Genomic DNA, 26,934 nt, shown 5'->3' on the forward strand with positions numbered 1-26,934 from the left:
GCGCTCAAAGATATTGATGGACTACAACTCCCACCACCCCTGACCATGCTGGCTGGCATTGATGGGAGAAGTCCAATAACATCTGGAGGACCACAGGTTTCCCATCCATCTTAGATGGCAAAATGTAGTCTTTTTTACTACCTTTAACACTGCAATCAAGAGGTTTGGGAACTACAGCTCCCAAAGTACCTTTAACCTTGCCTTTTGTGTTTTGGGAATATTTTAACTCAAACTGTAACTGTGACAAAAGCTGTGGAGGAACAAAAGCAAATGTAGGGGGGCTGCTGTTTGCGATGCCAGGAAAAGAGCCAGTGTTTGTGTGTATGTTTGTGTTACAATCATGGCTAAAATCACAGAAAAAACTTCGTAGACTTGGATCACAGAGTAACTCTTGGATAGTTAAAATGTGAATGTACGGACAGAAAAACCCTGCAAAGAAAACCATAGCTTGAAGTTTTCGTTTATTTATTGTAGGGGGGGGGGCTGCCCAGCAGCTGTCAATTTCAGAAAGGGTTTGAAAATTAAATCTGTGTACAGTTCTAGTTACCTCACCTCAAAAAAAGGATATTGCAGAACTGGAAAAAGGTTCAGAAAAAGGCAACCAAAATGATCAAGGGGTTAGAGGAACTCCCCTATCAGGTAAGATTACATTTGAGGCTTTTTAGTTTAGAAAAAGAAGCAAGTAAGGCAAAGAAGACAGAGGTGTATAAAGGTACTCATGGTGTATAGGAAGGATACCTTTAAAGGTGGATTAGACAAATTCATAGGGGATATACATGTCAGTGGCTACTAGCCACAATGGCTGTGTTCTATCTCCACTGTTGGAGATATATTCAGAGTCAGACTCACTTGCTGGGAATCACTAGTGTGAAGAGTGCTACTGCACACAGGTCCTGTTTGTGGGTTTCCCATAGGCCAGAGGTCAGCAACCTAAGGCCCATGGGCCGAAAGCGGCCCATGACCCACCCCCGAACCGAGCCACCCGCTTGGCGAGTCCCCGCACGCTGCACTAAACCATGTGATAAAAACGCTGTCTAAAGTCTGTAGCATACACATAACTTGTCAATACGGATGCTCACACAAAATAAGGAAAGGCAAATGTCACTGCTGGTGTGTGGCAAAGCTTTTAAACCAGTGGTGGCCAAACTTGGCCCTCCAGGTGTTTTTGAACTACAACTCCCATCACCCCTAGCTAACAGGACCAGTGGTCAGGGATGATGGGAATTGTAGTCCCAAAGCAGCTAGAGGGCCCAGTTTGGCCACCACTGTTTTAAACATTGTGGGTTTACTGAAGTCATCATATTAGTGCAAGGATTTCTGTCTTGCACCCCTCCCCCCAAATCTGTTCTAGGGTTTTTTCCAATCCTCTAGAGAAGATGGGAGGGAGGACAGGAAAACTCTTTAGGTTTTTTAAAGACATCATTTCACTGTAACTTATCACCGCTCAAATATGGACCTCTACTTCATACCTATCTACACAGCAATAGGGTATCAGGAAAAAAATGACACCGATTTCTTCCTCTGCTATATTGGCTGGAGGCTCACATGTCTTCTAGTACCATACATGAAGGGGTGCTTTTTTCCCATCTCTCACAAATTAGAAGATTCACTTTTGCCACATACTGACTGCATCTCATGAAGGAGAGTTACACTAGAAATACTGCCCCACCCCCCAAATAGTTGATCTCAACCAACACACAACTGTTATCCTTTAGTCTAATGCTTACACTTTATTTTATTGAAAGGAATCTGTTGTATAATTCTGTTTCATGAGGGGTGATCAATTGATGACCCATGGGCAAAAGCCGTGAAACTTCCCCCCCAAAAAAAGAAAAGGAAGAAAGATGAACTTCACAAAGTGCTGAAATAGTACAGTTTATTTACAAAACATGAATGCTTAATTTTGATCCCACAGAATACTGCGGATCTACCCAATAACTACCAGCCTCATATTCTGTTTAAAATTTAAAATTTGGGTACCTGTCTTCAACTAAATAATCCTTGAATGACAAAGACAGAAACTGTGTCCTTCTCGCACTGCAGTGAGAATGTTACAGTGTAAAAGGCACTTGGAACAAAGTTCCAGCTACAATGGTAGTTGAAGACAACCTAAAAAGAAAATCTAGTAACTGGCTCATGATAAATTGTTCCATAAGCAGGTGTTCAGGAGGTTTCTCCAAGGGTGTTAAAGCAAGACTCCTTTCTGTTCCAAATCCAGATAAGATGCAGAAAGGCTGCATTTTAAAGCATCCATAAAGGGAAAAGAAGGGAAAGATCCATTGATTTGTGGGTTGTAGTCCTATATCCTGCTTTCACTATAACTCTCATGCAAAATGCTTCTGCCAGATAATAAAGAAAAGAAAATTCATAATTAAAATGTGAGGTTGCATGGCAGTTTTGATGTTGGGTGTTTCAAAAGATGAAATGTACACCTATGCAGCCAGCGCAGCTGACAACTTTGAAAGTGTGAGAGAATTCCAAGCAAGACCTGATCAAAGGAAGGCCTACAAACACATTAGCCTTTTCTAAAAAAAAAAATTAAAGAAATGATTCTTCACTACTACAAACACCAGCCAAAGATATTAAAACCTTTGCTAAAATTGTCGTTGGTATTTCTGCTCTCCAGATGAGTACTGAAACAGCGTTTAAAAGGCTGAAACTCATGTTCTCCATCAGTTGTTAAAAGTTACTGGTTCAAATATCACACAAGGAGAAAATCAAAGAATTGTATGTCTTAAGTGTTTCTTCAAATTCTTCTTTCAACTGCAGCCCAATAATGTTGGTCTGGATGCCTCTCCAGATAGCGCCCCCTCCAACTTTAGAAGACTTGATTACTTGAGTAGATTTTATCTTATTGTAATATTAGATTTGTGTCTGTGATTGTATATCTGCTTGTGCAGTCCTCCATAACTGAAGTGGACATGCTACTAGGGGACAATTTTAGAAATACCAGTAGGCCAACAACTTCACTGGTAAAATACGTACGCTCTAGAAGGTAAATGATCCCCCAACCCCTAAACCAGTGGTTCCCAATAGGGAGTCTGCATAACCCACCCAGGGGGTCCGGGGCACAAGTCACATAACGAAAGCTACCACTGAGATAACATTTTCAAAAGTAGGGGGTCCATGGCTTGGCTTTTGAAAGACAGGGGGTCCGCAGTACTTAGCGAAATGGGAACCACTGCCCTAAATCTATTCAGCTCCTTGCCTTGCACAGGTCACAACCTAAACAAATCCCCCACCCTCCAGTGCACATGAGTAGGAGAGATAGGGAATTTTCCAGCTGCTATAGTTAGAGAGGTACACCTGGCTCTTTTGTTGCCCACAATTAGATTTCAGGAGGTATTTGTAGTTCTGGCTCTTAGAGGTTTTTTTAATTGATTCTGTTGAAATCATTTCTGCAGTTTTAATGTATTTTATCTGACTGTGTTGTATTTTAGAAATAAACCACCAAGTTATCCATTCATTTCTAAGTTTGGCTCTAAATAAAAATCAATTTGAATGGTTGAGTGGCTTGAAGGGAATGCTCCAGTCCTTTCCATACCTTATTCCCCTACTTTCCCTGCCCCATTTGCCACTTCTCATCCCCGGATGATACTCCCTAGGCAAGATCACAGGGCAAGATGTGAAAAACCCTCCCCTGTCTTCTGTTCCTCCAAACAGCATCCAATCCCTGACAAGGTAAGAAACATTCACTGCTTGATTTCATGGCCTTTGGGGATGTGAAGGTCCCACAGGGATACATCTTGGCCCTCATGAAATTCAGCATGTACATGAAAGCCCTGCAAAAGGTTGTTCAGTCATTTGGAATGTGGTACCATCAATATGATGATGCCCATCAATCTCTCCCCTCCTTTCCATTGCATTTCAAGGAGGCTGCAGAGTGCCTCAACTGCTAGCTGTGGAAGGAAGATCACTTATTTCCTCCAGGGTGCCCTGCAGTGGTAGATGAACCACCTCAACACTGTCCCAATATGTGAAGCAACTTTCATGTCCTCACAGAAACAAACAACAGAGAGACACTTACGCTGAAGAAAGCAGAAGCTCACAGTCAAGGACATCACTGCAACAGAGGCTAACCTTGATTATAATGACAGGTTTCTAGAAGTGGAAAGCAGGTTTTTCACCCTCACAGCTCTGTATTACACTGCAGCCCTTTAACCCACAGGAACTGAAGGAGAGCTCAATGAGAACAAAGCCTACTTGCACAACTTCTGCTGCAGGTTCAGTTTGTTTGTTAGGCTTAGAGATGGGAAGGCACAGAAAAAAATCACAGGAAGATTTGAAGTGAAACTTATCCCACCATTTTTTCCAAATTTGTCCCCACTGGGGGAAAATTGGGGGAGGGGGATTGGATTATGGAATATTTTCTTTTCAAATGATGAACAGCATGTTTAAGACAAGGTGTAACAGGAAGCCTTTTTGTCAGACTGTATTATAAGATCCAGTATAGGATCGTTACAATTCATGTACACTGGAGACAAGCAAATCCTGAGTTGTACAATGAGAGTACAACTCTCAGTGTTTTGTAGTAAACTACAAAGCAAGCTGCACACTTAGGGCTTGACGTTGGAAAGTGACTTTCAAATGTTGCAGAATACAGACTATTCTATTGCCGAGCCACAATATATACCTTCTGTAAATTTGGATATACCTGCCCCCAAAAGACTCAAATGGTCCCCAATACTGAATGAAAATCTAACCCTCCTTCTTCAGTCAGTGGAGTTAAAGCTTATTCGCTCCGCTATTGTATCAGGCAATTCAGCAGCTGCGATTATGGAACGCTTTAAATTACTTTTGGAAAGATTGAAACCCCATTTAACAACAGTGATACATAGCTCCGCTACAAAGAGGGCAAAGGACGGAGCTAGCTGGTTTGACCTGGAGTGCAGGCAAACAAGGAGACAAACGAGAACAGCCTACCGGAGATACAGGAAATCAGGGACTGCCCTCCTACTTAATGCTTATATTTATCTGAGACGGTTTTACAAACAATTACTAAGGAGAAAGAAATTGGAAGCTGAAAGAGCCGCATGGCACAGCTTGGTTAAGGCATCGCACGAGAAAGATACTACTTGCTTTTGGCGAACCATATCTGGTCTACTGGACCAGGAGCGTACTAATTCCATCTGTACAGTGGAACCAATGGAGTGGTTGCGCCATTTTCAATCTTTGTTCTATGACCAGGAAGCCCAACATTACAAACTATGCATTCAATTGGAGGACCTACCTCATTGGCCACCAGTAACTGCGAAGGAAGTTGAGAATTTAATCGCACAATTAAAGAACAACAAGGCCCCAGGGAATGATTACATCCCTGCCGAACTTCTGAAGTCCAACATTGGCTGGTGGGCCCCCCTGCTGGCGTCTTTATTTTCTTGGATCGACTCAACGGGTTTACTCCCAGATGGTTGGACTGAGGCAATAATTATCCCAATCTATAAAAAAGGACCCATGACAGACCCGGCGAGTTATAGACCAATCAGCCTTCTGCCTATACCCAGCAAACTATATGCCAAACATCTTTATACCAAGCTAACTAGCTGGCTGGAAACTGAAGCTATTCTAGCGGAAGAGCAAGCGGGTTTCAGGCAAGGCAGATCCACCATAGACCATTGCTTCACCCTAGCCTATTTAATTGACAAATATGCCAAAAAATCCCGTGGGGTGTTATATGCAGCCTTTATCGATCTAAAGGCTGCTTTCGATTCAATTCCACGTGTAAGACTCTGGGATAAATTGAGCACATCAAGTATAGACAAAAGACTATTATTTCTGATCAGCTGTCTATATAAAGACACGGTGCTGCATGTAAGAACTTCGTTAAATGGCCATCTTATAGGACCAGTTCCTGTCAGTAAGGGGGTCAAGCAAGGTTGCATCCTGGCCCCAGTTCTATTCAACATCTACATCAATGATATGGTTAACTGTTTGTCATCTCCGGACTTCCACGCCCCCAAACTGGCTGACAAAGCAATATCAGTGCTTTTGTACGCTGACGATGCGATACTCCTATCTCGAACAAGAATAGGCTTAAATAGGCTTATAGGTGAATTCTCAGCATACTGTAGGAGAGAGCAACTTGCAATAAACTATCAGAAAACCAAAATTATGGTTTTTGCAAGGAAACACAGACAGTATAGCTGGAGGATGGATAACCAGACAATTGAACAAGTCAAAGCCTTCAAATATCTGGGTATCGTTTTCCAGTCGACCGGGTCCTGGGATGTCCATCAAAAATGTGCCAAAGAAAAAGCAGCTCAAAGTATCAAGATGCTGTCCCGCTTCTTCTACACGAAGGGGGGCAGATACATCCCAGCAGCCCTTGAAGTTTTTCAAGCAAAACCTCTGGCGCAGTTACTGTACGGGGCGCAAATCTGGACGGGGAACCACTGCTCCAGTCTTGAAACTGTCCAGTCTAAATTTCTAAGGCAGATATTTGGCGTCCCCTCCTGTGTTCCAAACGCAGCATTACGACTCGAGGCCTGCCTTCCATCTGTGGAAACTCGGACCTGGCAGAGAACATTCAACTATTGGCTTCGTCTTAATCTGAATCCACCTGGTCTACTGCCTCTAGTGATGCAAGACCCTCACAAAAGCAAGTGGTTCAAAACTGTGCATCAAAAACTCCTTACATGCGGTCTACACTCACAGTCCCTACTATCAATGGGCCTCACTAAAGCAAAGAGTCTAATAGGCCAGCGCCTGAAAGACATTGAACGACAAAACAACCTGACTATCGTAAAGAAACTGTGCCCATGGTATACCTACTTTCCCCCTTCTCATTTTGACTCTCCAGCTTCATATTTGTCTAAACTAACCATCCCAAAATACAGACGTGCCTTTACATTGGCTAGATGGGATGTTCTTCCCTCTGCTGTACTCGAAGGTCGTTACCAAAAGACTCCATTTGAAAAACGACTCTGCCCATGTGGAGATGGTAACACGGAAACAGTGTCCCACGTCCTTCTTTCTTGCCCCCTTTACAAAGACCTAAGGAATGAGATTATTACCCCACTCATTCTCTCCAACCCCGGCCGTTCACCAGACATTACACTGTATTTTCTATTATCTGATACGGATAGTCAGATAACAGAGAAGGTCGCGAGGTACATCGAGAGAGCTGCGAAATTGAGGGCCACCATCTGAGTGACAGACTTGTTCACCCGACGGACCTCCTTTTGCCTGTTCTTTTTTTCCTTTTATCCCTATTTTCACTTTTAACTCTTGTACAGCTGTGGCCTGTTGGCTTTGCTAATAAAGTTTTGATTGATTGATTTCAAATGTTGCAGAATACAGAGTTAGATCTGAATATGTGTACAGATGGATCCTGAATATCCACATAAGGATCAGATCATGCAGTTACACCCACTTCTTGCCCCTTTTAAAAAAATCATTGTGCATGAATACTCAAGTCTTACAGCCATTCTAAGACTTGCTAAAGTACTCTAGCCTGTTGTTGGAAGATTGTCACCCACTGACTTAAATTCATATTTTGCAGATACTGTAAAGATATCTAGATATAATTCATAGAATAATAGAATCACAGAATTGTAGAGTTGGAAGGTACCATGAGGGTCATCCAGTCCACCCCTGCAATGCAATCTTTTGCCCAATGTTCCTCAAACTGTTTTGTTATTCTGACCTGCGATTTCTTGCTTATTTTGTTAGATACAAAGCATTTAATCACAACTTTGCTTTTCATCCTTAGGCTCATCATCTCTGAACATGCACTAGGTAATGGACTCAGCATGTCCTTTTTTCCATTACACATACTCCTAAAACCTTACTTAAATATAGCTACTGTATTCCACATGAATCTGGAAACAACTATTTTTCCTTTCAAAATATTAATGCATAAAGTTGTAATTCAAAAGGGCTGGGCTGTAGGATAGAGTGAATTCCTGCTATTTTGTACTTATTAGCAGAATTTATTAACCTGCCTTCTCAAGAGCAACAAGTCAGGTAACAACAAACAAACAAAATACAAAACTGCAATCCATAAAAGCAATTTATTCAGAAGATAAAAATAAAATCAAGTAATTTAGGTGGCATTAAAAACTCAAGACAACAGGCCTTTGCTTGACAAAGCATGACATAAACATGTCTTAGGAAGGAAGTCTACAACCAGGGTATTGTTACTGAGAAGACCTTCTCACCAGTAGCCATGTACTGTATGTCATTTCAGAAGATAGGGCACATAGAGGACTTCTCACAAAATTTTTAACTTATTAGGGAAATGCCTCAGTTTTAGCTGTAGTTGAGTGTATTTGGAAAGGAAGGATCTGACTAAACATTAAGAAGAACTTTCTGGCAGTAAAAGCTGTTCAATAGTGGAGAGGGCTCCCCCAGGAAGTGGTAGACTCTCCTTCCTTAGAGGTTTTTAAGCAGAGGTTGGATGGCCAACTGTCATGTATGCTTTAGTTGACATTCTTGCATTGCAGGGGTTTGGACTAGATGACCCTCAGGTTCCCTTCCAACTCTTCAATTCTATGATTCTAGGAATATTTCACTAGAGATGGCCAAATACTAAAATTATAGGATCTAATCTACTGTCTCCAATGTTAGTTTCTCTACACATATTCATTTGTTTATTTAAAGCAGTACTTAACTAGCTTCAAAACATTACTAAATTAGAATCTCTCAAAGCTAATCAGAGAACCACAAACATTTTCCTCTTGATTAAAAATACAATGTGATTTGAATACCACCAAATTAATGTATTAGTGATAAGTATAAGAGGCATAAGTGTAATTCACAATGAAACACTATTTTTTCTAAATACATGTTTCTGAGTTTAATAGCTCAATCCTATTCATGAAGTTTACTTTTAATTCTAAGGTATTCAATGGGAAGTACTCCCAGGTACATTTGTATAAGCAGCTCAAATTAAGTCAGAAAAGGATACTTTTGTTTTTTAAAAAATAGAGTTCAGTTTTCAGAACTGTTTTACATGATGACATTTCTAAATACATGCACTTAAATAAGCTTAAAATAATAGAACTGACTATCCAAGTGGTCTATCAAACAGTAGCTTCTGCTGACACATCCCATGTGTAATCATCTAGCAGTGAAATGAAAGGATAATATTTAAGGTTCTTCAGTGTTCATGAAGTTATTTTTAGAACTGTGATTACAAAGGCATTGATAAAACCCTAGTATATGTTACACATTCCTCCTCTGTTTGTTTATTTTGAAACACAGAAACGAAGCATTGGCTGAAAGATGAAAGAGACCAGTAAACATGGAGATTTCCTTCCTGTTTGCCACTGTTGTGTCAAATGTGCCTTGAAACTGTGAACAAAAGCTTTACCATGCTACCAAATTTAGAATGGTGTTTAAACTGCTATAATCTACTGGCATACAGACATGGAAGTTGTGTACATGCAAGGGCTTCAGTAATCATTTCAATGGCAAGAGCACTGGCTACAAGCAGAAAGTTGCCTCCTCCACTATAACAAATGAGCAAGGCAGAATACATGACAGCAATATCACAGTACACCTGTGAAAGTCTGAATCAGAGAGGATAGAGCAATGTATCTATAAATTGGATAATTAAATGTCACTACATTGATTATGAGACACCACACTAAAGCAGGGGTGGGGAGTCTGTGGCCCTCCAGATGCTATTGGACTCCAACTCCCATCATCCCTGACCTTTGGCCATTCTGGCAAGGGGTGATGGAAGTTGGCAGTCCAGTATCATCAGAGAAGAAAGCACAGGTTCCACAGCCTTGAACTATCCTATCCCTCCCTATAGGAAGAAGTTCTAAAAATAATAAACAAACATATATTGGCTAAAATTGAACTCATATATATTCCTATGTCTTCACCCAATCTTTCACTACTTTGTCACCCCTCTTTCATCAGCCTATTCTAGCCAATTCCTCCCAAAGATGTACATACACAATCAGAAGAAGTGCCAATCAAACCCCACCACCAGGTCTCTTGTATCCCATCAATGCCTTCTTCTTCGTCTTCCTACTATAACCATCCTATCACACATTCAACTCTTACCCAATCCTTTGCCCAGCCTCTCCTGCAACACAGCTTAGTAAGTCAACTATTTGACATCACCCTCCAACATGAGAGAGGGATGAAAAATGAGTGTGTGCGCACTATCCCACACTTTGCCCAATAGGTCACTGATTCCATAATCCCCTTTCTACTATTGGCTTTGGCAATCCTGGCCTCTTGTCAGCATTTCCATCTACATACCACTCTAGAAATTTCCTTCATCACTCCCAACTATACGCTATCCTCTCTGGGATCCAGTGAGCAATACATATTGTTAATACATAGTGAAAGACATACTATCTTTGCACTACCAAAAGAAAACTGGGCATGAATGTTCATAGCTGATGTCTACCCTAACAACTGGTCATACCTACTGAGAATCAAGAAACATAGCAGTAGTTCAAAGCAATCAGCTGCTGTAAACCTAAGCTTTCTCAGGGAATTTTATTTTTGTTTCAGTGTATTCTGCCAAAAGATGGAAGCACTAAAACAGCTTGTTTCCCCCCATCTCTTTCCTCTGAAATGGCTGAACCATTACCCTGAAACTTTCCAAAACAAGTTTAGCCTGAGGCAAGAAGCTGGCACAGAATGCTTCTCGGACTGAATGGTTTACATTTGGCAAATTAAACTGAAAAGAGGGATATTATAGGAGGAAGAAATGTAACTCAATGAAAGAGAGCTAACTCTTCCTTGTGAGGGATTTCTCAACATAGAAGAAAGTCTTACACAATTAATTAGGTCATTGATGAACACTGGAGTCTCTTCAAAAGGATGCCAATGGTGAGGTTGTGCCCATGCTATAATTCTGAAAAAACAAAGCAATAGATGACTAGCCCAGCTCCCTGAATCTCAGTTTTCATTTTAAAAAAGTTTATACATATTATCACATAATGCTTGAAAGAGACTCCCAATAGTTAGGAGGCAGGGCATCTATGACTGGGTACAGCATCAATGTTCTAGCCCTTTAATGACTAGCAAAACCTAAATAAATTATTTTAACACCCTCACACCCCACAAATGTATGCAAAACTTGCTCAATGTGCTAAATTTATAAATGGTGATAGATCTCAACCTTACTTGGCAGGGAGCTGATTACCTGGGAGTAGAACTACTTCTTTTTTTGTAGCATGGCTAAAAGGTGGATATGCACGTGCTCCAATACGAGCCATAACTAATGCAAATTCCTCATTTCCAGCAATTCTCCCATGCAGAAGCTGTTATAAAGGGCAAGCCTGTTAGCTAGACTTGCATGAACATGGAATGATTAAGTAAAAATACATGCTAAAAGAGGTATTTGGACTGAAAAGGGAGGCATTAGAATCTTCCACACTTGTATTACTCTGAAAGGAAAGAGCCCCCATTTTTCTTGTCTATTCTTCTCTTTTGTCGTCCTACCCTCCCCATGTTCTGCCTCCATAGCTGAATGATAGTTACTGGAAACCATAGGAAGGGAGAGGGCCCTTGTGTTCAAATCAGCCACTGTTAGTACAAGACGCTGGGTTAGGTGGTCCATTGGCCTGGTCCAGCAGGGCTCTTCAAGTTTGTTCAAGAGCAGTCAACAGCAGCAGCAGCAATTTCAACCACAAGTATGTGCTCCACATTCATTCCAGAAGATGTGTATAAACCAGCTTGTTGAAAAATGCTACTAGAGATAAGCATGGACAACTTACACACTCTTAGGGCCTATCGTCACTTGAAGCCTTGCCTGTCCCCACCAATACCTGCTGCCACTTGAGCCCCTGACAGCAGCAACACTGGTGTTGTATGAGTCAGGACCCACTGAAGCACTGGCACCACAAGAGGGAAGGGAAGGTTGATGACTGCTCCACCCTCTTGTGCACTTATCCAGCAGCAGCAGCAGCAGCACTGTAATGGACTATGAGTTACTAGGCAATCCCATGAGCAGGATGTTGGCACCATCAGCAGTGGCTTCACAAGGGCCCAAGTGGCAATGGGCACTGGAGGAGCTACTGGGGACTCTCAGGGCCCATTCAGGGCAGCCTGGCAATGCCTCCCAAAGCTCTGGAGCCAGACCTGCGTAGATCCCACAAACACCATAGGTCTTCAGGGAGCAGAAAACTGAGTGATCTTAGTAACTGCCATGAATATATTGGGCAATTCACTGGAATGGCAATCTTGATCTTGCTTTTTCTGCGCTATGCTATGATTTTTTTACCCAGTCAAAGGGTAAACTCTCAGTTGAAGAAAATGAAAAAGAAGACAGTGCTCCTGGATAATCAGATAATTTCCTCACCTCACTTTGGGATAACAGAGGCTAAAAACAATGAAGTTAATAGCACAGGTTGGCAGTTAGGAAGACCTTTTAATTCAATTGGCAGTCTCTGCTTCAACATAATCCCTAATCACGCTATCAAGACTTTAATACTGAAAATTCCACCATTATTGTGAAAGGTAGCAAATCACTACTCCATCAAGAAATGACTGTTGAACAACCAGGATAAAAAGGGGAGGGGACCCATCCTTATGCAACTGAAATAAATCAAATATGCAGGCCTTATAGGTTTCTGCAAAGCTACCACCACTTCACAAATGCCCCAAGTGATGTTTGGTGGTGATTACATGATGTCTTGCTACAATAACTTGGTCCACAATAACTTGTGTCCTTATACACACAGATTTCCATCAGACCACAGTCCTGTTACAAAACTATGGTTTGTGCTCACCTTGCATACCAGGATCAAACTCAGGTTTGAAAAGCAAGAAAATGATTCAGACTGCCAATCTAGATCTTAATGCCATACTATGGTTTGTCAAAATATTGAGAGGAAATTGCAGTGCTCAAGGGAAACAAGGGAAGTGTGAGCAGAGAAATCACTCTTATAATAGCACCAATCCATGCTTTGACATTATGGGTGAACTAACACAATATTCAGCTTAACATCTGCTGCCACTTGGGTTCTAACACTGCAGCAGCAGCTGCTAGTCTCCCCCCTCACTTGCAATCATTCCTACCAGAAGTGGTGTTGCAATGAACAACTTGAACTACTTTTGCAAAATACCTGTACCAGGAGTACTAGGAGGAGGTACTAGGAGGAGGTAGCTAGTAAGTTAGGCTTGTGGGAAATGGGAGAAATCTTCTCACTGTTTTTTGAGGACTGGCAAACTAGGCATCTTACCCCAAAAAATCATAACTGAATGGGTCTCAATTCCACACTGGTTGTACTTTTAAAAAGCACAACAGTTCTTTCACAGAACAAGGTATATCATATCCCAAACTAGTTGACAGTTTCTGGAACAAAATGGTTGGAAACTGCTGGCTTAAAGCTTAGGATTGCTTTGAAATTGTGATTTTTCAAAAGAATTTTTGAACATTTTATTCCTGTGATATATTCCTACTTAACATTATAGTAAAGCAACATCCAAGCTGCAGATGTGCAGTAACTCTTCAATGAACTGACAGCTTCTTTTGTAAATTCAATAGACCCTTTAAAAGTTTTCTAAATTCCATACTTGTTAGAAGCATTGTGAATATGGAATTCAGTGTATTAAGTAGATGGGAAGAATTCTAAACTCAGACCCCTGGCGAGCTAGTCAAGAGACACAATGAAATGTCAAGGGTCCTGGGATTCTCAAGAGGAGGGAAACATCAAATCAGGAGAGGGAGGGATTAAGTGAGAAAACTTTTGCTTACGTGACAAAATAGAGGACTTAGAAATACTTGGAATTAAGATTTATTATGGTGGTTATACTAGTAAGGCAGAATATTAAGTGCTTTGTACTTGCTACACTGAATCTCAAACAGAAAGACACCTTTTTCTTTAACATTGTCTTTGTAGCTTATACAAATGACTCTAGTCTAACTGCTACTGAAATACTATTTTATAGCTACTAAACAGTAATGCTCTTTAATGTAAGATGAGAAGCCATCATATCATTCCATACTATTCACATACAGGTGAAAGCTGAAATCCACAAAGAGCACTTTTTAATGAAATTTGCTTAATCCTGCCTTAAGCCATTCAAGTACAAAAAATGCACTCTTGTAAGCTAAAAATACTGTATTAGCCCCAATATGGATGAGTTTACCAAACCTTACAGTACATACCCTAGGTGAATAACTTCTGAAAGTTTAGAGAGAGAAAGGAGCTCAGTGGGAGATGAGCTTGTAAAAGGGAACCTATCAGCTGCCACTTATAGATACACATAGCTATATAACTAGGAAAAGAGAAAATTCAAATTGTATCCATGAACCTAATTTTTGAGTACTGCAGTATTAATGTAGGCAAACCTCTTTTATGTACCATTAATTTTGTTAAATCAACTTTTTCTTAATAAAATGCATGAATCATATTAAAATGTGTAATACCATATAACTATGTAATTTGCTCACCTTAGGAGAAGCATACAGTGGTAACTCTGGTTACGAACTTAATTCGTTCCGGAGGTCCGTTCTTAACGTGAAACCGTTCTTAACCTGAGGTACCACTTTAGCTAATGGGGCCTCCTGCTGCCGCCAGAGTGCGATTTCTGTTCTCATCCTGGGGCAAACTTCTTAACCCGAGGTACTACTTCCGGGTTAGCGTAGTCTGTAACCTGAAGTGTTCGTAACCCAAGGTGTTTGTAAACTGAGGTACCACTGTATTTGAAAACAACGAGACTGACTTTTAGGGAAGTAGTTTCTGCACTTCCTATGTTTAATGAGATAGTAAAGTCAGACTTATAGCCGGATCTGCTCCAAACCCATGTGCTAGGATGAGCATTCAGTCTGCACAAGCATTTCAGCTTGCCAGATGGACCAACACCCACACCTCCGCCAATGTATGCTGTTCTGGGGGGTTCTTCTGACATACACCCACACCAGCCAATTACAAGGGGCATGGGGGAAGAGTGGGAAAGAAAGTCCCATTGCACAAGCAGAAGCTCTTGTGTAAGGCTACTGCTGATGCTGCTCTTTAGATGAACCATACCCTCTGTGTGTATGACCTGAAGATTGACTCCAACTAAGAGGTAATACCATTCAGTTTTGCTTCAATTTACTCTTTTTAAGTACTACAATGTCCAAAATTAATCCCTGGTTTTGATAAATTAACGACAGACATGTACGTTTCTCTTTTACTTGCTTCCTACACAGCCAGTTACAAGCCAGACTTTAATTTCTAAGAACCAGAGACTAGCCATTGCTTCTATATCCTGGAATCTAAGGTGTGTAACCTGATATCTGAAGCACCTGGAAAGGACATATTCAGCTTGCAGTCTCCATTTTGGAACGCAGTCTAAGCAGACCTCATGGCTACAACATCCAGCCTACTTTTGTAATAGCCTGTCTGAAAAGGAGTTCTGGAAAACTCAAAGCTTGCCTCAATTTTGTAGCATTTTAGATGATTGTAATAAACACATTGCTCAACAGTGGATTTTTTAGTTTTTACCAAAGAATTACTTCAAATTACTTTTTTCAAAAATCATGGGAAACTATGGTTTTCATTTAAAATGATTCATTTTTCACCAACAGAAGTTCAATACAGCTGTTTATAAAGTACAGAAAATGCAAATACTACTACAATCACTATTTTATAACAATATGACATACTCTGAAACTAAATGTAGTTCTGAAAAACTATGAACCACACTGCAACACTCAGGCATAGTGTACCATAATACAGTGGTACCTCGGGTTAAGTACTTAATTCATTCTGGAGGTCTGAACTTAACCTGAAACTGTTCTTAACCTGAAGCACCACTTTAGCTAATGGGGCCTCCTGCTGCTGCCGTGCCGCCGGAGCACGATTTCTGTTCTCATCCTGAAGCAAAGTTCTTAAACTGAAGCACTATTTCTGGGTTAGCGGAGCCTGTAACCTGAAGCGTATGTAACCTGAAGCATATGTACATTACTGCCGTACGTTTTTACAACTAGAACCAGTAGAAAAATAAATTAAAAGTTCTACATTGGTATCATTCCAAGAGTGGCAAACTCTACATTGGGAGCATATGTACCATACCACTACAAAGTGCACATTACCAACACAATGCTATCAGTCAAAAAAGGAGAAGCAATATTTACATTTAAGTTGTGATTTCAAGGCCATGGATTTCATCAGGCATTTGCTTACATCCCCACTGATATGAAATAAGGTTCATTTGAATCACACTGCTTCAATTTGAGCGCTTTAAAATAAGATATTCAATCCAAAACTGTGCATACAGCAGTTTTCCAATTCCCTCTTAGAACAGTGGTTGTACATGCCAACAAGGCATCCCTAAAGCCTCTGATGCAATGCAAGCAACTGTCTTTGGAAAAACGGGTGACTGAATGCCAACCATTATTATTACTGCACATGTATTCAGAAAGAAACAATGAAAACTATGTTTCAGGCTGTAGATGGAGCATTCTAGTACACTTGTACTTTACAAATTTAATGAAATGGTCACAGGCTAGCAGAAACATTTGTGGTATTATCTGTGCCTTTGAAAAATGTAATTAGAAAAAAAATGACTATACAAAAACATTAGTACAGAGGAGGGTTTTTTATTCTGTATTGATGTTTTTGTAAAGTAATTTGTCTCTAATTATATTCAAATCTGCTAGTTTCCAAAGGTACAGCTTTCATGGCAACCTATCAAGCCAAATAGAGAGAGATTCATTATCTTAAGACATAAATATTACACACAGTGCAGTTTTACATCACTTTTCATTTACTACTACCTTTCTAAGCTCATTATCAATACATGCCCAAATACAATAACGCCAATACAGGCTTATATCCATCACTGTCCATTCATAAATAGAATTGAACCAACCTGCACAACAGGACTTTACCTTCTTCTCCTCCCCCATGCAATATTCCATGTGCACTCAAAATATTCTCCAGATGATTGGGGGAACCCTCCAAAGAAATTTGGGGAGCACACAGAGACCAACTTAAACAATGTTGGATTCCACCTGTAGTGCATGTTTGTCAAAGTTTTTCTTTTAATGAGAAAGCTGAGCCCTTAAAGGTTATAAACCCATCATTTTACCTGGTAAAAAGCCAAAACTGATTAGCATACCATCCAACCTTGATGCCATCTGAAGTTGTAATGCTTAAATTGCTTCATAATCCTCTTTATTTCTATTAAGCCTTCTTGTTTCTACGTAATACTGCCCTTTTGTTTTCTTTTGATTAAAGTAGCACTTAAAAGCTGCAGTTTTAATTCCACAGTTTAACAGCCCCTATACTGAATTATCAAAACAACCTATAACATACATTATTTAAGAATTATAGTACACCTCACTGTACAAACGTGTTTGAAACTTCTTATCCTAATCTAGTTGAGAAGCTACTTTACTAGCGTTGGTGTGGAAGAGGGACAATCCCCTTCGTCTGGTTCTAGACGAAGATGTATAGAATAGTGAAACCAGGAGAGCATAAAGCTGGGTTCCTATACCACTTTTCCATTGCAGTCTGCCATTATTATATGCAGTTCTAACGCAGAACCTAAGTTTGAACTGATTTACCAATGATGTCTGCCATCAGTCATGGCACCAAGGGCCACTGGGAAACCACACTTCCTGCCTCTGAGGAAGACCACCAACTTGGCCCCATCCATTGACCAGTGGAGCAGCAGCTGCTCCCAAACTTGCTTTCCTCTTTCCTTCCCATTCCTTTCACAAAAACAACTCATGCTAAATATACAGGGAAAACAGAGTACAGTGGTTCCTCTGGTTAAGAACTGAATTCATTCCAGAGGTCTGTTCTTAACCTGAAACCATTCTTAACCTGAGATACCACGTTAACTAATGGGGCCTCCCGCTGCTTTTTAAATTCTGCTTTATTTATTAAAAAACAACAACACCCACCTGCATCCAACAGAAAATCTGTTCTGGAGGAGAGCCTTCTCAACTGATTTTCAGGGCAGGGTACTAAAGGTTGAGAGGGAGGGGGGAATGGCAATCTGCTCCCTTCCTCTGTTATTGCGCACCTCCTGATGGATCAAAAGTCCTGAATTTGTACAAGGGCACCAAGTGAATGCAGCCAATTTTACTTTTGCTTTTGTTCCTGAAGAACCCCCTCTAAAATAAAATAAATTCAGCTCTGAATATATTAGGAAATACCAACTTAAGGACCGGGGTGAGAGAGACAACAACCATGATCAGACACAAGGGAAGAGAGGTCAGCAGACATTTACCAACAAAAGACTGCTATAGAAATATTGGTACATGTATGTCATGTGCATGATTCTCCTTGACTACAATATGCCACAGGAGCAAGGCAGATGGAGAAGAAGGGGTTACTGTCCTGGCAGCTATAGCAAGGTGGCAATTACAACAATTTTGTTTTTAGGGCTATTCAAACCAATTAGGAATCTTATTCGGAGGGGGAGTGGGGTGGAACTAACATTTTTTCAGAGAGTAGTCTTTCTAAAATGATATTTGAGCAATGGTAATCCAACCAGTTTTAAAACAAAATTTAATATTAGGTAGTAAAACTGCAACTTTTTTAATAAAAATGAAGATTGGAAAAAGGACCCCTTTTTGAAATAGGGAAATGCAATTCTGCAGAGATGAGGCTGTTTATTAAGAATACATTCCACCTCTCCAGCCCTCTGAAGACAAACTGCAGAGCTGTGTGCAAAGCTAGACAATCTGGGCAGCCAGCCATAAAACATCACTTCTGTAGCACAGATACTGCTTTCACTCTCTTAAGCCCTCCACAGCTGTAAAATATAACAAGAGGGGCTCTGGTAACTAGCCTTTACTGTCTCAGACACTTTATGTTTCATGGGTCAAAGTTTGTGCATGGGTTGCATCTATTCTTAAAATAAAAAACCACACCCAAATGAACATTCAGGAGGAATGTTATTGAAGTAAATATATTTAAAAAATAAAAATCAAGCAATCACATGCTGACATGTGGCACAGTTCATAATAGGTTTCCACAGAGAGAGCAAGGGAAAAACAGGCTAGAATTATAGAAGGCTTAACGAGATTAAAGAAATAAGCGACCATTAAAAAAAAATCTCATAAAATACACATTGTTTTTTACTTGAGAATGAAGCTGTTTGTGTACTCTATATTACTGAGTGGAAATGTTTACAACTGATAACTTTGCTTTTAACTCACAATATGAGTCAACATCCAGAATATCATGCACCCAAGCACAACTTTTAGCTTTGCTCTCCAGCAGCCGTCTGTACCCACCACAATGATCACAAGTTCTCTGGAGCAGAATCCCATGAGCAATGAGAAGATGCCACCAGAAATATTTTTTTATGGTCACCTCCTTCTGCATATGCACAACTGCTTTGTACACATAAATGGGAGCTCTCTCGATCTTAGCCAGTGCACGCATACTTTAAAGCAAGCTCCACAGCCAACAATGCAACAGTCTTCAATTTAGAATGTTTCTGAATGGGCTACAGGATAGAAGACAGCAGGTATGACTAATCTGTTTCCACAACTTGCTATATTTATCCTCTAAATACAAAGATTATGAACAATTGAAAGCCTGTTTTGTAATTAAATTTGTTATTGCCATAGCGTATTGCAATTCAGCAAAATATATTGGGTTTTTAAATTCTTTTGACCTGGCTGATGTCTTTATAAAGCTACTGAAAACCTCTACCCATTATCACCAGAAGGTAACAGCTGATACAAAATTGGCTAGACTACATCATCACCAGGCACTTAAGAGGTTTCTTATCATTCATCTCTACTACTAAATGGGCCTGATGAACTCCTTCCTGCAGCTTCAAGACAAGGGGAGAAATATTCCAAATATGACATTATCTTGTAATCTGAATTTTAAACGGGTTCTAAAAATAAACAATAAATAAAACAAGCCAAAAATAGCTTACAAGGTAAAGGATGAGAATCCTAGTCATACAACAAAGCAACAACCTTCTATAGTTCATAATAGATGGAAAAACTTAGCAGATTAACAAATGTGTATTGATGTACACATTTGAAATGATTTTGTCTGAAATATTGTAACAGATTTCAAAAAGCAAATAAATTAACATATATCCCTGTGTGAATAGAAACGGGGTGGGAGCTAAGCTTTAAGTCTGCAGTGTTCTCATAGGGACTTTCTCTAGCAATTCTTTCCATCTGAAAGCCTTCCTTTGCTGAAGTAGAAGTCTGCCCCACCCCTGACCTCCTCCTCCAGCTTGTTTTGGAAAAGAGCCAGATGACAGCATTGGGAAAAGTGCATATTTATCTCTACAAGACCAGCTGCATAGAACAACTAAATGTAATTTAAAAGTATTATCCATTCTCGCACACACGGCGGCTTTATTTTTATGCCATTAAGATTCTGAGTGCCAAAAAAATTTCATGTTGATGTTTTAGTAGGTATATCTCTAAAGGCTACATTTTTAGATTTATAAGTGTTCCAAAACTGGCAATCACTATGGCAACCATTTTGCTTATAAATAAAACCGAATTCCCTACACATGGAAATCTGTTTGCATTTTAAAAAAGAAGTACAGAGAAACAGACTCAAAAATGTTTACTCTTTCCTAGATTGACTATTTTCACATACAAAAGGTTTTGTAATGCCTTCAAACAAGAGTTTGGGATACTATTTATTCTGATGATACACCTTGCTACAATGTCTGACTAAAAGATGATAACAAAATCGCACACAACCTCTGTTGCTGGGCATATGATTCTTCTACAGTGATCATGTGATTTTTTTATGATATAATGAATATCAAAGGAATTTAATATTTAAAATAGTACAAAATGTTAAAATGTTTAATTACTATCCTAATATTGTGGCTGCCCAAGAGGGCTAATAACCATCACCAAAAGCATACATCTATTCCAACTTCAGGAATAAATCAAGAATCACAAAAGTAATTATAAAACCCCATTCCCATTTTGCAACAGGGCAAAATACTACTGCTAGGTTAGTGATTAAAGGACCTCTTCCAAACAATACATGGGGTCTAGCCTTCAGGTGGTTAGTCTGGAAATTATTTTCAAAATGAAGATCCCTTTTGCTGTTACTGTAGAATATATGTTGAAGGAGCCTAATATGAGGGTCACCACCAGGAAATACTAGCTAGTGATCTTATTAGACAAGTGTCCTAATATGTTGGTCAACATATGATAAGTATATGGCCCATTTCTTTGTCTTTCATCTCTCCCACTGTATATTAGCTTTCACTACCTATTCTAGAAGAATGTGATATGCATTTCCCAAAGACATGACCAACAGTCCAATCAGAAAAAGGATACACCATAGTTTCAGACTGATGGCTTAGGACACCTGCCCTTGATGAGCTAACACCCACAGAGCTGAAGAACAAACTAATACTGGCATACTATTTAGAAATACATGAGGTATTGAAGATTCAACAGTTAATCACACTGTGTAAGGACACAAAAATAAACCCCATGTGGATTAATATCGTGCTTTTCATCTGTAATCCTATACTCACTTCCCTTGTAGTAATCAATGTGACTGAAGTATAAAAGTAAACATGCATAAGACTGCACTATTAAAGTGTTTTATGGCCTGCTTGTTGACATAAGAAGAGCCTTGCTATATAAGACCAAAGGCCTACCTATCTAGTCCAGCATCCCATTTCCTAAATAACCAACCTATGAGAAGCACACAAGCAGGACATGAGGAAGATAGCCCTCTCCCACTGTTTCCCAACAATTAGTATTCAGGGGCAATCTGCCTCTAATCCTAGAGGTAGCATATAGCCATCATGACTAGCAGCCATTGATAGCATTACCCTTTATAAATTCATCTAGTTCCCTTTTAAAGTCATCTAAGTTGGCCATCAGCAGATCTTGTGGAAGCAGATTCTATAGCTTTAACTATGCACTGTCTGAAGAAGTGCTACCTTTTGTCTATCCTCAATTTCCCACCATTCAACTTTATAGGATGACCCCCCCATACTTATAGTATAAAGAAGATACTTCTCAGTCCAGTTTCTCCACACCAGACTCCAGATAATTTTGCTTGCTACCCTTTTTCCAGCTCTACAACATCGTTTTGAGAAGCAGCAACCAAATCCGTACACAGAATGCCAAATGTGGTCACACCATATATTGTAAAGGCATGATCCCTTGCATGCAATCTGCTTTTTTCACAGCTGCCGCATGCTAGGTTAAGGTTTTTCATTGCATTATTCACCATGAACTCAAGTTTCCATTCCTGTCATTTGCACATTTTGTCTTTCAGTATGCATGGATAGTAGAAAACATGTTGGGTTTTCCCACCTATGCACTGAAAGGGCTATCTTTATGAGTCCTAGTGCTCACTCAGCCCATTTCATTTTTGATCAGTGCAATAGTCAGTTTTACAATGGAAGCATCTCTGACAAGGAGTTCACAGAATGCATCATAATTGCTTTGGTTACGGCATTAGTAGGAATCTCTCTTTCATAATGTACCTTATTTACTAATCCATGCATGTCCCAGGTGACAAAAGTAGAAAGCATCATAACTTGCCACTACTAATGCTCTAGGACATCAAACTATCATCAGGTAAGTAAAAATTGCATTTAAAATCTATAACCAACTAACAAAAGTTTAAAAAAGCAATAGAAAAGGCACAAGTGGTTTTTTAAAAAAACAAAACAAAAAAACAATAGTCTTTTCCACCTTTTCTACCAAAAGGTATCTGCGAAAGATATTCAGAAAACTGAAAGTTACCAAATGCTTGCACAGAAAATTGATAATATCAGATAACAGGAAAATAACTGTATGAATAAAACATGCCTGTAGCTGTGAAGGGAATATTAAATATTTCTGATACACTGTTTGGTATCAGAGTTCACAGTTAGGTATCAGTAGCCAGAAAGGGTAGAAGGAAGAGGGTGTCAGATGATGACTGGAAATTCCAATAACCAGCTATGGGGGAAAGATTAAATCATAAGCTTTACCCATTGACAAACTGTTCAACTCTATCTGGATTATGAGGAAAATTAAATAATTACTAAATGTGTATCTTGACAGCTACACAAAACATAGAAAAACAAGTCAGAAGTGAGTCTCACTACATAGAAATCATAACGATATATTATGGGCTCTTAAAAACATATATATAGTTTATTGCAGCTCTCTTCTTCTTTCTTCCTTATGTGTTCTTATGTCTGTATTGCTAAGCGTTTATCTGCTGCATCTCAACAATTTACCCATACAATTTGATGCATCCAATGAGGTTCACTAAAATAAGTGACAATTACTTGTTCTTATATATTCCAATTCAGCCAGGATTTTGGTTTCTCTCTCACCCACATTTCAATATCTCTAAGAAGGAGTTGATATTATAAACATGTGCCAAAATTACAATGGAACTATTGGGTGGTCACCAATGTTAATCCTATTCAGAGTAGAATCATTGAAATTAACGAACACCACTACCTTATTTACAGAGTAGATAGGTCTACCCTGACTTAGAAAACAAAACAATGGGTTGTCCCTATTATACACAGAGTTTAAATGGAGAAAAACTCTCCAACAGAGGACATTAAACTAAAATTAAAGACTGATCTTTATAAAGCGACTAACTAAAATATCTACCAAGGCATTCTGTATTAAGTGAGCCACGGATAACATTTTCTATATTTTGAAAACATAGCAACCTTCTGTGCATGAACTACTGCACTTCCAAGTTTAGGCTTTGAAGCAAATGAAGCAGAGGGTTTTCCAAATACTTAAATAATAAAATTTGCACAGGCAGAATTTTGTACACACTGAAATGCTACTTTGACCCCAATACTTTAGTAACTGATGGTTTGCTCCATTAATCATTGCTACCATAAAAGGAAAAACTGGTGACACAAAAATATGCTAAAATATTTTACTCCAGCAAAGAACTTAATATAGACACAAAAGAAGCCTACATTCTAAAGAAACACTGAAAAAAAGATCCAGTCATCTTTTTATACTTGACTGTAGGCAATCAAGGATGAAGTTCAAGTTTTCTCCAGTTGGTTACATTCAATCAGCTTTTCCATTCTAGCTACACTTAAACCAAGACAAATTGCCAAGGCTAATTATCACTATTTTCCAAACATTGCATCACATGGTAATGTGAGATGCTATCAACAGCATGCACACACTAAAATAATTTAAGATTAATTCTGTTCCATAATTTATTATCTTTTCCATATTTTCTCATGTGCATGATATGGTGTGGGATTTTTTTGCAGGGACAAGGAACTACATGCAAAATATGACTGATAAATACTGAAGTTTTTAAAGCTGGCATCCAAGTCTATTTAAGTCTTTGAATATAATAGCTTATTATTAGAAAGCACTTCATAGATTTATTATTTTACTGACTACAGCACAATTTCTATTTTTATTTTTAAAAAAACACTACAGAAAACAGCTCTGTTCTGTACTTATGGCACGGGGAGCCGCATGCACTGAACTACTTAAAAGGTCTTTTACATTTTTAACTTTCCCTGCCTCCCAATTAAGAGAAGGGAATGGCCCTCCTCTTACCTTTGCTTCGTTTCCTTCTGGGGCTCTTTGGCAGCTTTCGACTCAGTCTCCTTGAAAAAGAACAAGTGAATATTTTGTCTGGCGTCTGGGAGTTTCACTAGCGTGCTCCTTTCTTTCTTTAATGCTTTTTCTTACAAAAAGTACCCGTATTTTTTCACGTTGAATACGAAAAAAATCTCACACGGCCAAGAAAGTCAGTTGTTGGGTTTTTTTTTTTAATATTTATGCCCGTTCCAATAAAAAAACCCCCCACCAAAAATAACCTGCCACAAAGGAGGAGGGAGGGGGTTGGGGAAACCAGACAAGAAATCAACAGTATCCAAGTAGAAGAGCTAAAAGCTCCAGTTTGATTCCAGCCCAGAGAAGTGCAGCAGATGCAGGTCCTTTTTTAAAATATCTTTTTTATTTCCAGTGAAGCAGAACTAGCAGTTATGAGTCCCCAGCTAGAGTTTTGCACACGGAATTTTGTTCTAAAATTAAATATACGTGGTTGCAGCAAAAATGAACTGTTGGGATGTGAGAGAGTGGGAAATGTTATGCTTTCTAATTGATCAGAACACAGCTTTTAAAAAATATGTGTTTGGGAGATTCTCAGTTTATATGGATGAGCATCTGAATATTTTGTTTTCAAAAGTGCAAATTAAAATGGAGAAAATTGTACCCATCCATAAGTGTATAAGGGAATAGCTTAGGAAAAACAAAAAGGAGCCACGGGGGATCCAGAAGTCTCACATCCAAACAAGAAGTACCCAGTACGGTCTCTCTAAAAAGGGAGGAGAGACGTGGAACACAAGCAGGAAAAGGATCTAGCAGTCTCTTTCAGGCAGATCCAAGGGGGAGAGCAATCCAGGCAGTGTCTCAGAAGGCAAGGATCCACAGATGCCAGCGAAATCCACCAGCTGTGCCTTTCATATGTGGATCCAAGGAAGGGAGGTCCAGCAGTCTCTCTGATAGACAGGGATCCTAAAAGGATCCAGGAGATAAGCTTCTTGCTGACGAGGGGGTCCACCAGTCTCTCTCATGGGGATCCACCCAGCTATGCCAAACATAGGTGGATACAGAAAAGAAGGCGAAATCCAGTCTCTTTCTTTCTCACAGGGTCAGGATCCACGGATCCCAGGGCGATCCAGCCGTTGAGTTTCTCATAAGGAGGTCCGTCAGGCTCTCTCCCAGTGGGATCCACCCAATCAGTAGCAGGATCCAGCAGGCTCGCTCGCTCGCTCTCCTTCCCCTCCACAGGGACTCAAGAGAGAGAGAGGTTCTCGGGGGGGGGGGGGAGAGAGATACGGGGGATTTGTGGAGGCAGCAGGAGCGGCTCCTCGGACGGAGCTTTCGCTCGGAGGGGAAGGGGGTTGGGCCGCTGGCGGGACAGGCGATGCCGCCGAGCTCAGTGATGCTGCCGGGCCGGCCCCCCGCTCCTCCTCGCAGCAGTAGCAGCAGCCGCCTGCACCACCACCGCCGCCGCCTCTGTCCTCCGCTTCAGGAGCAGAGCTGCTGCCACCGCAGCCATTTTGTTACTAACTGACAAGAGCCCCGCCAGGCAGGCAGCGCGAGACCACAACGGAGCGCGGGGGGGGGGAGGGGGCTGGGAGACGCGAGAGTTACTCCCTCTTCCCCTCCCCAACCTCAAACAGGAAGTCTCGTCCGCCGCTCAAGTCACGTGGTGGTTGGGGGGGGAAAACAGGCATAAAAGAAAGCTCTGAGACATGCAAATGAGGCGGGGAGGAGAGCCAATGGCGTGACGGCAGGAGTCCCGCAGCTCCGCCTTTCCCTCGCTCTCATCTCGTCCGCCTCAGAGCCGGAGCTGATGCCTTTCCCTGTTGCTCGCTGCGCGCTCCCCCCCCCCACCGCCTGCCTGCCTTTCTCCTCCGTCCATCTTGTGTGTTACCTAATCTGCACGGAGGGAGCTATCAGATACGGTCCGTCCGCGTTGCAGGTGGAAAAAAAAAGCACAGGCTTGGAATGAAAATGATGGGGAATTTTGCTGTGGTAATTTTGCACGGGAAAACATAGCACTGGGGTTTGTTTGTTTGTTTGTTTCTATCTATCTATATGCATAATACTCGACTAGCCTGCGCTTGAATTGCATCTGCTTCAGTATATTGCTGTTGTTATTTTTAGCTCTGCAGAAACCTGGCGCTGCTGTTTTGAAAGATTTTGAGGGGGGGCGGGTTACAAGTCGGCTCCTCTGAATGAAAACGAATGAATTTGTTTAGTTTTTACACAAAATTCCTCCCCCACCCGAGCATCAAATTAAAGCTTACATTGGTGCGTACAGACTGCCCTGCAAATGTCAGAGATCTGGGGGATGCCGCAGGACATGTGTCGTCTGTGTTTTTCTATGGAATTCCAACAGATCCTATCTGTACCCACCGACTGCATCATCATCTTCATAAAAAAGGACCTTAAAGCATCCCTCACAAATGTACATATTTTTAAATTACCACACAAGAGATCACATCCGTGCCCATGAACAGCAGCATAATATGGCATGTGCACTTGACAGC

At 40.4% G+C, this 26,934-nt stretch overlaps 1 protein-coding gene across 10 annotated transcripts in view; it reads right to left on the reverse strand.

The window, feature by feature from the left end:
- Positions 1 to 25,978, reverse strand: part of TNRC6C (trinucleotide repeat containing adaptor 6C) — a 116,211-nt gene extending 90,233 nt beyond the window's left edge. For 2 of the 10 annotated variants that reach the window (XM_077924247.1, XM_028717046.2), the window contains exon 1: positions 24,428 to 25,975. The gene's annotated coding sequence lies outside the window, so the exon portion shown is untranslated. Of the gene's footprint in view, positions 1 to 10,743; positions 10,823 to 24,427 lie in introns of all 10 variants that reach the window. The other 8 variants (XM_077924252.1, XM_077924246.1, XM_077924251.1 and 5 more) reach the window with 6 other exon arrangements.
- Between the last annotated feature and the right edge of the window lie 956 nt (positions 25,979 to 26,934).

This window comes from Podarcis muralis, chromosome 2 (assembly GCF_964188315.1).
Source record: "Podarcis muralis chromosome 2, rPodMur119.hap1.1, whole genome shotgun sequence".
Lineage (NCBI taxonomy): Eukaryota > Metazoa > Chordata > Lepidosauria > Squamata > Lacertidae > Podarcis > Podarcis muralis.